This window comes from Aquarana catesbeiana, linkage group LG06 (assembly GCF_042186555.1).
Source record: "Aquarana catesbeiana isolate 2022-GZ linkage group LG06, ASM4218655v1, whole genome shotgun sequence".
NCBI lineage: Eukaryota > Metazoa > Chordata > Amphibia > Anura > Ranidae > Aquarana > Aquarana catesbeiana.
In genome coordinates, this window is record NC_133329.1 from 233,998,400 (window position 1) to 234,011,351 (window position 12,952).

Below are 12,952 nucleotides of genomic sequence, written 5' to 3' on the forward strand. Positions count from 1 at the left end.
GAACTGTGAATATACAGTGACATACTGCTAGGTTATATTTAGCCATCGGCACAGCTGAATTCCTATGAAGGACTCCTTTTTGGAAACCTCTGGGCCCCTCTTTTTCTTTGGCCTTTCAGGAATAGCAACTCATTACTCATGTGCCCCTACCTATACATTCAGCCATATTCAATCAATTTTTTAGCTTCTAAATGCATCATTTACCTTATCCTGACTATATGTGACATTGAACTTCAAAACTAAGATAGAGAAACATATTCTCTTATCTGTTGCGCTTGTGAACCTTGGCTGTGTCCAGAGGAAGCCTAGCAGCGAAACGCGTAGACATACAAGGGCTCACTGCACATTATACATGGATACATATATGCTACACATTTTATTTATGATTTTTTCTATGTAATTGTTAAACATTAATAAATTTGTACATTTTATACTGTCTCCACTCTATTGTTTCTTAGCCTTTAAAATCCACCCTCCTGGTAATACTTGGTATTACCATGTATTTTTTCCTCAATTATTTACGGATGTGGCTATTTTTGATGCACTTCCCTTTTTTGTCTTAACTGTACTTCTGTCTCAGTCTGATTCATGGTTTCTGACAGAATCAAACTTTTTTTAACAAACCTAAACCAAATGTGGCCTGCTTCAAAAGTCATGGCCAATAGCCAACGATAATTTGTGAGGCCTACTTGATGCTGCAGTACCAGTGTGTCCACGTAAAATATAAAGTGTTCTCATATGCATGTCATACAAAAAGGGTGACTTTACCTTAGTTGAACAGATCACTCGTGTAGTGGATCAATCGGACCATTGAAGTGTTCCAAGCTCGTTTACTGATCATTCGGGTCTGCCGCGCAGGTTCATTGGATTACGTAGTGAGCATGCGCCCCTTGCTCCGCCTTACTCTGATGACTCACGCAGCAGTGTGTATGTGTGTAGGGCTTGTCTGCGACACACGCGGAAGACAGTGTACAAAATGGCGGACGAGGAGAACGAAGGGGAGCCCAGACCAAAGGCCAGAGGGACATGTGGGAGTAAGATAAAGGCAATAGCCATGTCCAGAAATGAAATGGTTGATCTTGTATACCTGCTGGGAAAGCACGATTATGATGGAAAGCTCCAAATTTATGACAGGCCCAACAGCAGAAAAAGCAACATCTTGGACAAAGTTCTGGAATGCTTAAGAAAGTAGCATGGAGTAGAAAGATCAAAAGACCAACTCATAAAAAGATGGTCAGATATAAAACACCGTGAGGAGAAACAAATGGAACAAATCCATTGCACTCTTATGAAAAGTTAGTATCTAAATATATATATATGCAAAAACAATGGATGGAAGCAATGTTATAGTGTCTATGCATGTACGACCTGTACATTGCTGTGGAATTTAACATTTCTCTCTTTTATTTCCCCTTATTGCAGGACAACATTTAAAGTAGAGAGCCAAAAGGAGAGAAATGCAAAAGAGAAGCCATGCTTACCTGCCAAATACCTCTTTGGAGCAAGAAGAAAATGGTGAGGATGACACAGATGATAATCTGCGCACGAAAACTAAATCAAGTAGGTAACCTAGCATGTACAAACACCTTTGTATTTCTCACCCCAAAATTTCGCAACACACCTTTTTTTTATAAAGGGAAGCGCAAGAGGAGAAGACTAAAGTTTGTTGATTCAAGCATAGAAAAACCAGATGAACACACTGATGAGGACAGTGGTGTCATAACGGTGGAAGATTTATCTATACCAGAGTCAGTTGTAAAAGGTTTGTTTCTACTTATCATATCAGATCATTGATGTACAGTCAGGTCCATAAATATTGGGACATCGACACAATTCTAATCTTTTTGTCTCTATACACCACCAGAATGGATTTGAAATGAATTGAACAAGACGTGCTTTAACTGCAGACATTCAGCTTTAATTTGAGGGTATTTACATCCAAATCAGGTGAACGGTGTAGGCATTACAACAGTTTGTATATGTGCCTCCTACTTTTTAAGGGACCAAAAGTAAATGGGACAATTGGCTGCTCAGCTGTTCCATGGCCAGGTGTGTGTTATTCCCTCGTTATCCCATTTACAAGGAGCAGATAAAAGGTCCAGAGTTCATTTCAAGTGTGCTATCTGCATTTGGAATCTGTTGCGGTCAACTCTCAATATGAGATCCAAAGAGCTATCAGTGAAGCAAGCCATCATTAGGCTGACAAATCAAAACAAACCCATCAGAGAGATAGCAAAAACATTAGGTGTGGCCCAATCAACTGTTTGGAACATCCTTAAAAAGAAAGAATGCACCGGTGAGCTCAGCAACATCAAAAGACCCAGAAGACCATGGAAAACAACTGTGGTGGATGACCAAAGAATTCTTTCCCTGGTGAAGAAAACACACTTCACAACAGTTGGCCAGATCAAGAACACTCTCCAGGAGGTAGGTGTATGTGTGTCAAAGTCAACAATCAAGAGAAGACTTGAATACAGTGAGTGGATTAGGAAAGCCACACACCTGTCTATATAAGACCTTACAGCTCACATAGAGAGTGAATACAGAGGGTTCACCACAAGTTGTAAACCATTGGTGAGCCTCAAAAACAGGAAGGCCAGATTAGAGTTTGCCAAACAACATCTAAAAAAGCCTTCACAGTTCTGGAACAACATCCTATGGACAGATGGAGAAGGAAAGGAACTGCTCGTGATCCAAAGCATACCACCTCATCAGTGAAGCATAGTGGTGGTAGTGTCATGGCGTGGGCATGTATGGCTGCCAATGGAACTAGTTCTCTTGTATTTATTGATGATGTGACTGCTGACAAAAGCAGCAGGATGAATTCTGAAGTGTTTCTGGCAATATTATCTGCTCATATTCAGCAAAATGCTTCAGAACTCATTGGACGGTGCTTCACACTGCAGATGGATAATGATCCGAAGCATATTGCGAAAGCAACCAAAGAGTTTTTTAAGGGAAAGAAGTGGAATGTTATGCAATGGACAAGTCAATCACCTGACCTGAATCCGATTGAGCATGCATTTCACTTGCTGAAGACAAAACTGAAGGGAAAATGCCCCAAGAACAAGCAGGAACAGAAGGCAGTTGCAGTAGAGGCCTGGCAGAGCATTACCAGGGATGAAACCCATCGTCTGGTGAGGTCTATGCATTCCAGACCGCAGGCTGTATTTGACTGCAAAGGATTTGTAACCAAGTATTAAAAAGTGAAAGTTTGATGGATGATTGTTAATCTGTCCCATTACTTTTGGTCCCTTAAAAAGTGGGAGGCACATATACAAACTGTTGTAATTTCTACACCTGACCACCTGATTTGGATGTAAATACCCTCAAATTAAAGCTGAAAGTCTGCAGTTAAAGCACATCTTGTTCGTTTCATTTCAAATCCATTGTGGTGGTGTATAGAGCCAAAAAGATTAGAATTGTGTCGATGTCCCAATATTTATGGACCTGACTGTATGTCAGCTATTATAGTATTGCGGTATACTATATAGTGGTTGGGTATAGGTTCCAGCCAATCATGATTCGCATTAGATCAGTATTCAATTACGTTTTTCCAGATTGGTAGGGGGGTATTCAGAGACTTCGGATCACTTTGATGGACCACTGCAGAGGCTTCAATTCTCACATTTGCACATGTTGGTAGCTGTAGCACATTTCAATTTTGTGTAGTGTCCCTGCACTTATAATGTCATTGATGAAAAGAAATGCTGAAGAGCAGGTTATATGAACGTTTACAGGACATTTTGTTTACTGATGCATTAAATCGGACTATAAATATTGATATCTTTTGATATGCAGATGCTAGAACAAAAGAATATGTGGAGCTTCACGAAATGACCAGTTACGAGAGCAGATCGGATCTCTTGGAAGGGGACACTTTGGAGAATGTGGATGCAGATGTCATGCAGCCAACAGATGAGGACATTGCAGAGACAGTATTATTCTCCAGTAAGTGACATGCTCATGTGTGTGTGTTTTTTTTTGTTTCTGTTTCCACCAGAACAGGCCATTGATTATTATTATTTACTTAACAAAACCCAGTTTGAATCTAGCGACCATTGGTCGTCTAACTGCTGATTTGCGTAGCTGCTGCACTCATCTGCAGAATATACAAGACGCAACAAGTTCCGTACTGTGTTTATTGAATAATTTCATTGATATTATAGCTAAATTGTAGACCAAGGCTTTGGAAAGCAATCATGGCACTTATGTTTTCAAATTTGTAAATGTTAACAATATTATGTTTTCAAATTTGTAAAAGTTAACAATATTTTTGGTATAGTTTATTTTTTAATAACCATTGTATATTCATAATATTTTTTTCTTATGGTTTTGTGTAGAAAAATAACATATTTGCACACTTTAAGATTTATTACCCTATGTCATTTGACGTAAGATAATAAACCTTTTGCATAAATAGCTTATGACTGGCAACACTGCAAATTACCAATTACGTTCTCTGGACTCTATATATAAATAGATAGGATAGATAGGATTTGTAAATCTGTGTGCTGCAGACAACAATTTAAACCTATAGATAGAAAAAACTTTTAAATATGGGACTTTGAGGGCACAATAGTATTCAACTACAAACTATATATTTAGTAGAGATATTTTATTAGAAAAATATAAAAAACATTAAACACACATAAATTGTTTAAAAACACTACAAATTCAATGTAGATACTAATGATAATACACCGTATGGGTCCTATCCTGCCAATTTGTATAACATAGAAAAGGCTATAGACAAATACATGTGATGCTTAAACCAAGTACGGGAGAAATACTTCCCCTGAAAATCAAACAGTAGGCAAGCATATAGCTATAGCAGAGAAAATACAGCAGGTTTGGTGATCCACGGTGGGGTATTCTCTAGTTGCTCTACATGTTTCGCGTTTCGCAGAACGCTTCCTCAGGAGCTAGAGACTCAATTGGATATGGTAAGATTGCCCAAATCAGCCAGTGGTAACCATATATAACTGACCACAATTTGATCATAAATGTAGAAAGTTTAAATCAGATTGTAAACAGCAATCGGTCATAACCTGGAACCTCTCCAAAAACTGTAGCGTCAAATGTCCATATGAAGGAGAGCACAGGCTTAAACGTTGTAGTGCCTAAGGAAGATGAGGGGGAGCAACAGGTTATGCCGTCCGGTCTGTGTAGGGGCCGGAGCTGTAGCTGCTTCTTGGGGACGCTGGCACATATTGTTACTGAGTACCTGCAGAGTCACCCTGCTTACTGAGGTACTCCGATACTAGGTCTTCCTTTTGAAACAATTTAAACCTAGCTATATATTTTAGACATGGGAATAAGCTGAGGCCTATAGCTGTTAGACATGAATTGCAACCAAAATGTAAACATTGTTTAAGGTATGTATTTAATATATTTACTTTATATACATTAACTTTATATATTCACTCTGTAGAACAGTGATCAGCGCCTTGCATATCTCAGGTATGATCTTGCCAGGGGCCTGAGGCGAAATTCTTGTGGTAAATTTCAAGTCCTGCAGGCTTCGTCCCATCACCACATAATGCAGGGTGGCTATTAGCCTTTGCTTGGCACTGATAGCCTGAGGCATTGATGTATCCTGTTTTTGGATCAGTGGAGTGACAGCTGCCAAGAGTTGTTGGAAGCACTCATTGTTCATTCGCAAATAATTGCAGAAATCATCTGTGTTATTTTCTTGAATTTCCCAGATAAGTTGCATATGGGAGTACTTGGCACAGTTGAGGAGCCATTCTTTACTCCACAGTCTTCGCCTTGACTTTTTTTTTGGTTAAGTACATTTTGGATAGCCATAAGACTAAGCATAGCTACTGGAATGCTGGTATCTTCCATATTTCCAAATAAGTGCCGAAAAGTCATGCAAAACGATTGAAAAAACTAATATACATGACCGGACATGAATATTCCAAGTAGCTACGATCTCAGGCGCACAAGGCGTGGCTAGAGGGGTCACATGCACATTACATAATTTCCCCTCACACGCTACAAGGTGGTTATGCATACAGGAAGCTATTGTGTTATCGTACGGGAAAATTCCTATTGTAAGTACAATCTCCCAATTGCGATACATACAGTGGGGATGGAAAGTATTCATACCCCCTTAAATTTTTCACTCTTTGTTATATTGCAGCCATTTGCTAAAATCGTTTAAGTTCATTTTTTTCCTCATTAATGTACACACAGCACCCCATATTGACAGAAAAACACAGAATTGTTGACATTTTTGCAGATTTATTAAAAAAGAAAAACTGAAATATCACATGGTCCTAAGTATTCAGACCCTTTGCTGTGACACTCATATATTTAACTCAGGTGCTGTCCATTTCTTCTGATTATCCTTGAGATGGTTCTACACCTTCATTTGAGTCCAGCTGTGTTTGATTATACTGATTAGACTTGATTAGGAAAGCCACACACCTGTCTATATAAGACCCTACAGCTCACAGTGCTGTAGGGTCCGAAGTCCGATTTTCGGATCATGTGTACAGCCTATAAGTCTTGGAGAGCAGCCCTCATCCTTGGAAAATTTGTGCTCTTAAAGTTAAGTGTTTTTATAGTTCCCGTATGTGTTTGTTGCTTACAGCTAACGCTAAATGAAATCATGTTATGGTCACTGCTACCCAGATGTTCTTTTATATGAGTATTGGTAATAAGCTCTGCATGGTTTGAGATTACCAGGTCGAGCAGAGTGTCATTCCTAGTCAGGGCCTCAATAAACTAGACCATAAAATTGTCTTGTAATAGGTCTATAAATTTGTGCCCTTTAACTATTTCAGCAGTGCCAATACTCCACTCAATTTCCAGGTAGTTAAAAGCCCCCATTATGCCCTTCCTATGCACGATACGCAGGAATCCAGATATATCGGGAAGCACTGTAGACCAGGCCCAAAACAAGATCTCTGCATATGCAGATGATCTTTTATTTTCCCTTACTAACCCTGTTGTGCCCCTCCCAAACCTAATTAAAGAATTTAAGAGATATGGGAACATATCTAATCTAAAAATTAACTTTGACAAATCCGCAGCTATGGGTATTAACATGACACCAGACAACCTGACCTCTCTGAAAACTAAATTTAAATTCAAATGGTCAGACAGCCATCTTACCTAGGGACAAGTATCCCCTGCGACTTGACACGCACATTTGAACTCAATTTCCCCCCACTGTTGAAAAAGGCAAGAGGACTGCTCGAGGAGTGGAACAAAGGATTCCACTCCTGGTTTAGCAGATGCAATCTTATCAAAATGTGCATTCTCCCAAAATTCCTTTACCTGTTCCAAGCACTACCAATCAAGATCCCACCTCTATACTTTAGACAAGTGCACTCGTTGTTTACCAATCTTATATGGTCACATACGCAAATGATACCTGATACTACCAAAACAGTACGGAGGACTGGCCCTTCCAGACATAAAAAACTATTACCTAGTGGTACACCTAGGCAGAATTATCGATTGGAACAGACATGTACAAACCAAATTGTGGACGCAAATAGAACTCAACCAGGTGAGTGTCCCACTAAAGGGAGCGATATGGTGTTATGACCAACTCACTATCAATAATGATAAGCACAACTTCCCTGACATCAAGACATTCACCACTACTCCCAATTCTAGGCAACCCGGCGTTTACGCCTGGACTAGACCAATCAGAGTATGAGACGCTTTTGACAGCAGGTAAAGACTGTGCTTTACACTAGGTAGACGGGGATCAATGGACATAGATCCAATCACTAATGAGCGAAACTGGTAGCTTTCAGCTCTCATTTTGGAAGGCAATACGATTACATCACTTCATTCACTCAATACCAGACCCAGTACAATTCAAACGTGATTTGGCAACATTTGAGGACTACTCTAGAGACGAGGGAGTACTACCCCAAGTATTGTCAAAAATGTATACCCTGCTTAACACCCCATCGGAACAACCAGATTTGGTGTTCCTACAAAAATGGGAAAATGACCTACAGCGTACTTTCACTGACGTGCAAAAACAAAACATCCTCAGATTCTCTCTAAAATCGTCCATCTGCACAAGATACAAGAAACGAACTATAAGATCATAACAAGGTGGTATTATACATCTCAGTTACTACACAGCTTCTTCTCTACCACAACAGATAAATGCTGGAGATGCCAAACAGACAAAGGGACACTTCTCCATATCTTCTGGTCCTGCCCACTACGACTACACTTTTGGATAACAATAGAGACAGTCATGCAAAAATTTCCGGATCACACAATTCAGAAAGACCCAGCGTTCTTCCTGCTGCACGCCACCACAATCCCGACGCAGTCGTACAAGAAATCTATTATACAACACTTGCTCAATGTCGCAAAATCTTGTATTCCAGCTACATGGAAACAAAACACACCCCCATCCGTTGGTTTGTGGCTGTGTAAAGTAGAGGAAATTAAAAAACTAGAGGATCTAATACTCACAGCACAACACAAACAAGAAAAACACTCCAAAGTCTGGAGGCTGCGGAACATGTTCATATTTTCTGATGAAGGGCAGTCCTTATTAAATTCTTAAAGGATATCCCGATACTATAGTAAAAAGTGTATTGCACTAACTTTTGTGTATAATAACCACCATAAAAGTGTGCAAATTGTGCAAAGTAAAAAATATTTCTATATTGATCCTATAATGAAGTGTTTTTCTTTGCCATCTATATTGGTATATTGATATTTTTCTCTTTTTTTGGCTTTATATCAAAAAACTTATCTTTCCCGTTTATTATTTCTGATCAAAATGTATGTGCCAATATTACTTCATTCATAAAATTCCCATATCAATGTATATATGTGCTGCACAGTGCAAGAACATTTTCTGAAAAAAATTTTTTTTTTGAAAACTGTCCCCAACATGTGCACCACAGTACACTAGATGTCCTCAGTGAGTGATCACTCCTGTGCAGTAATAATGTTTTTCTTCAATATAAAGTGCTCCAAATTTCACCACCACCTGTTGCAATGGCCACTCACCAGATACGGTAAGAATATGCGCCTTTGGTTCATTTAGGATAACCACTCCGTTTATGATGGATCCAATCGCAGCCTGTTCAAGCAGTACAATAGTGTCTCTTGCTCTATATAATGCTCACAAAAACATGTGGATAGCCATCATGGTGTAGTATGTAACTCTCATTTATTTAAAAATTTTTAAAAAACATAGTCAAACTCACATGTGTAGGTGCCCCTAAGCCGGCACCAAGCTAATACAGCAGTGTATGTGGAGAGCGGAGTCTCAATCTGTCCTAGTGTCTCCTCACAGCGGTGTGCGTTCCAAGCCTCACACCCGTATGATCAGACGCGGTAGGAAAGTCCCCAGTTCCTGATGACGCAAACCCTATTGCGAAACGCGTAGAGGCTGCTGGGGACTTTTCTACCGCGTTCCATTAGTGCATTTTTCTTTAGGTCCCAAATACCCGGTAGAGACCTACAGCACACCTGCACAAGCGCAGGATAATTGAAGATGGCGGAACATAAGAGGGGTGGCAAGAGGAGAATATTAAAAGGTTCTTTCCTTTTTTAATGTAATTGTATATACCTAAACTGCGATATTGCCTAGGGTGTCACTGTCACTAATGATGTCATATATAATCTCTCATTAATTAGCAAAAGTATACTTATTTGTGCACAGGAGAAGATATACCAGTCATAGAAGGAACACTACTTGGAGCATTGCAAATTCTTATGCTGTACATTTTTTTAAATTCTTTTTCACCTCTTGTTGTTTTTATGCTTTTAACAGAGCTAAAAGAACATGCAGCCAAACCGGCAAACTGTATTTTCCTTTATTGTCCATTGAGGGGCACAGTTGGGTTGCCATCTACAGGAAGTTGGGACACACGGCAAACAGTGCACTCCCACCCTAACCCCCCAGCCCCCCTGGTTTGGGCCGGGTTGGTTCAGGACGGTCGGCCGGTGCACTTACCCCATCAATGGCGGGCAATCACGGGTGGCTTCCTCGGCTCTCCTCCGCAGGCATCACGAGCAGCTTCTCCTTCCTCTGTTCACGGCTTCCGTCTCCTCCCTCCTCCTTGGCAGCCAATCAGAACGGTTCTCCTTTCAGACAATCGGGAAACGGGTCTCAGACCCACGCTTCCTGATTGGCGGAGAGGTGATTCAGTGTAAGAATAGGGAATATTCATTCCCTATTCTCAGCACCCTGAGCAGAGCCTATTTTGAAGCCGCTGGCTCTAATAGGTGCTTCAAAAAAAACACCCATTCCACATTGGAATCCATGTGCTGGTGTCCTGAAAGGGGCTGGACGCATGGATGGGGGTGGCGGCGATGGATAGGGGAGGCGGCGCCCGTAATGGCCGACCTTGTTGTGACCAAGTCTCTGAAGACTTACAGTACCTTGTGAATAAGGCCAGGTAGGCTGAAGCACTGGTAGCTACAGTTCTATGAAAAAGTATTTACCTCCTTCCTAATTTTTTTTTTTTTTGCATATTTGTCACACTTAAATGATTCAGATCATCAAACAAACTTTACTATTACACAAAGATAACTTAAGTAAATACAAAGTGCAGTTTTTATATGATGATTTCAAGGGAAAAAAGCTGTCCAAACCTGCCTGGGCCTATGTGAAAATGTAATTGCCCCCTAAACCTAATAACTGGTTGTGTCATCGTTGGTGGCAACAATGGCAATGAAACGTTTGTGTTCTCTTTTTTTGTGGGAGAGATCGTGTGATCATACTAAGTATGAACACCGATCTCTCTCCTCTTCTAGTCAGTCCTATCCCCCTTAGAGTTAGAACACACCCAGGGAACACAGTTAACCCCTTGATCACCCCCCTAGTGTTAACCCCTTCCCTGCCAATGTCATTTATACGGTAATCAGTGGCTATTTTTAGCTCTGATCATTGTATAAATGTTAATGATCTCAAAATAGTGTCAAAAGTGTCCAATCTGACCGCCACAATATTGTAGTCCCCATAAAAATCGCAGATCGCCGCCATTACTAGTAAAAAAATAAAAATAAATAAAAATGACATAAATGTATCCCCTATTTTGTAGACGCTACAACTTTTGCGCAAACCAATCAATATACACTTATTGTCATTTTTTTTACCAAAAATATGTAGAAGAATACATATCGCCCTAAACCGAGGAAAAAAATAGTTTTGTTTGTTTTGTTTTTTTAAATTTGGGGATATTTATTATAGCAAAAACTACAAAATATTGTGTTTTTTCAAAATTGTTGCTGTTTTTTTATATGTTTATAACGCAAAAAATAAACACCACAGAGGTGATCAAATACCAATAAAAGAAAGCTCTATTTGTGGGGAAAAAGGCACATAAATTTTGTTTGGGTAGAAAGTCGCATGACCGCACAATTGTCAGTTAAAGTGACGCAGTGCTAAATCGTAAAAAATGGCCTGGTCAGGAAGGGGGCAAATCCTTACATAGTTACGTACCATATTTATCGGCGTATAACACGCACCGGCGTATAACACGCACCCCAATTTAGGAGGGAATTTTAAGGAAAAAAAACTTTTAGGAGGGAAGTTGAAGGGGAAAAAACTTACATTTAAATGCCCTTCATTGCAGCCTTGTCAGTGCAGCCTCGTCAGTGCAGCCTTGTCAGTGCAGCCTTGTCAGTGCAGCCTTCCCCAGTGCAGCCATGTCAGTGCAGCCTTGTCAGTGCAGCCTTCCCCAGTGCAGCCTTCCCCAGTGCAGCCTTGTCAGTGCAGCCTTGTCAGTGCAGCCTTCCCCAGTGCAGCCTTGTCAGTGCAGCCTTCCCCAGTGCAGCCTTGTCAGTGCAGCCTGGGATCCCCTGTCCCTGCTTCCAGGGCTTCAAAATCGCGGTCCGCGATTTGAAGATGGCGCCGCCGGCGCCGAAGTACACAGAGCCGGTCCTCGGCTCTTTCCGGCGGCTCTCGTTTACTTTCGGCTCCACTCGTAGTCCCGAGCGGAGCTATCCGAGTAGGTTCGGATAGCTCCGCTCGGGACTACGAGTGGAGCCGAAAGTAAACGAGAGCCGCCGGAAAGAGCCGAGGACCGGCTCTGTGTACTTCGGCTCCAGTGGCGCCATTTTCAAATCGCGGTCCGCGATTTTGAAAATGTGACAGCTCGGGATCGGCGGGGATCGGCGTATAACACGCACCTGCGACTTTCCCCTGATTTTAAGGGGAAAAAAGTGCGTGTTATACGCCGATAAATACGGTAGTTACATATTAGGTGAGGTTGAAAAAAGACACACGTCTATCAAGTCCAACCCATGTGTGTGATTATATGTCAACGTATGTTACGGTTGTTCAGGTGCTTATCTAATAGTTTCTTGAAACTTTCGATGCTTCCCGCTGAGACCACCACCTGTGGAAGGGAATTCCACATCCTTGCTGCTCTTACAATAAAGAACCCTCTACGTAGTTTAAGGTTAAACCTCTTTTCTTCTAATTTTAATGAGTGGCCACGAGTCTTGTTAAATTCCCTTCTGCGAAAAAGTTTTATCCCTATTGTGGGGTCACCAGCATGGTATTTGTATATTGAAATCATATCCTCTCTCAAGCGTCTCTTCTCCAGAGAGAATAAGTTCAGTGCTCACAACCTTTCCTCATAACTAATATCCTCCAGACCCTTTATTAGCTTTGTTGCCCTTCCGGGGCTGAAGTGGTTAAGATCATGCCACAGTATCTCAATATGATTTAAGTCCGGACTTTGACTAGGCCACTCCAAAACCTTCATTTTTTTTGTGAGGCGTTCAGAGGTAGACTTGCTGGTGTGTATCAGATAATTGTCTTGCTGTATAACCCAACTGCGCTTGAGCTTGAGGTCACAAACTGATGGCCAGACATTTTCGGTTAGAGTGCAGAATTAATGGTTCCATTAATTATGGCAAGTCATCCAGGTCCTGAAGCTGCAAAGCAGCCCCAGACCATCACACTATCACCACTATGTTTGACTGTTGGTATGATCTT

The 12,952-nt window shown here is 40.9% G+C and overlaps 1 long non-coding RNA gene across 1 annotated transcript in view; it reads left to right on the forward strand.

Moving 5' to 3' along the window:
* Positions 1–1,428: 1,428 nt before the first annotated feature.
* The window catches only part of LOC141146646 (uncharacterized), a 54,532-nt gene continuing 43,008 nt past the window's right edge, over positions 1,429–12,952 (forward strand). The window contains exons 1-2 of the long non-coding RNA XR_012244970.1: positions 1,429–1,560; positions 3,802–3,951. This is a non-coding gene — a long non-coding RNA (uncharacterized lncRNA). The remainder of the gene's footprint in view (positions 1,561–3,801; positions 3,952–12,952) is intronic.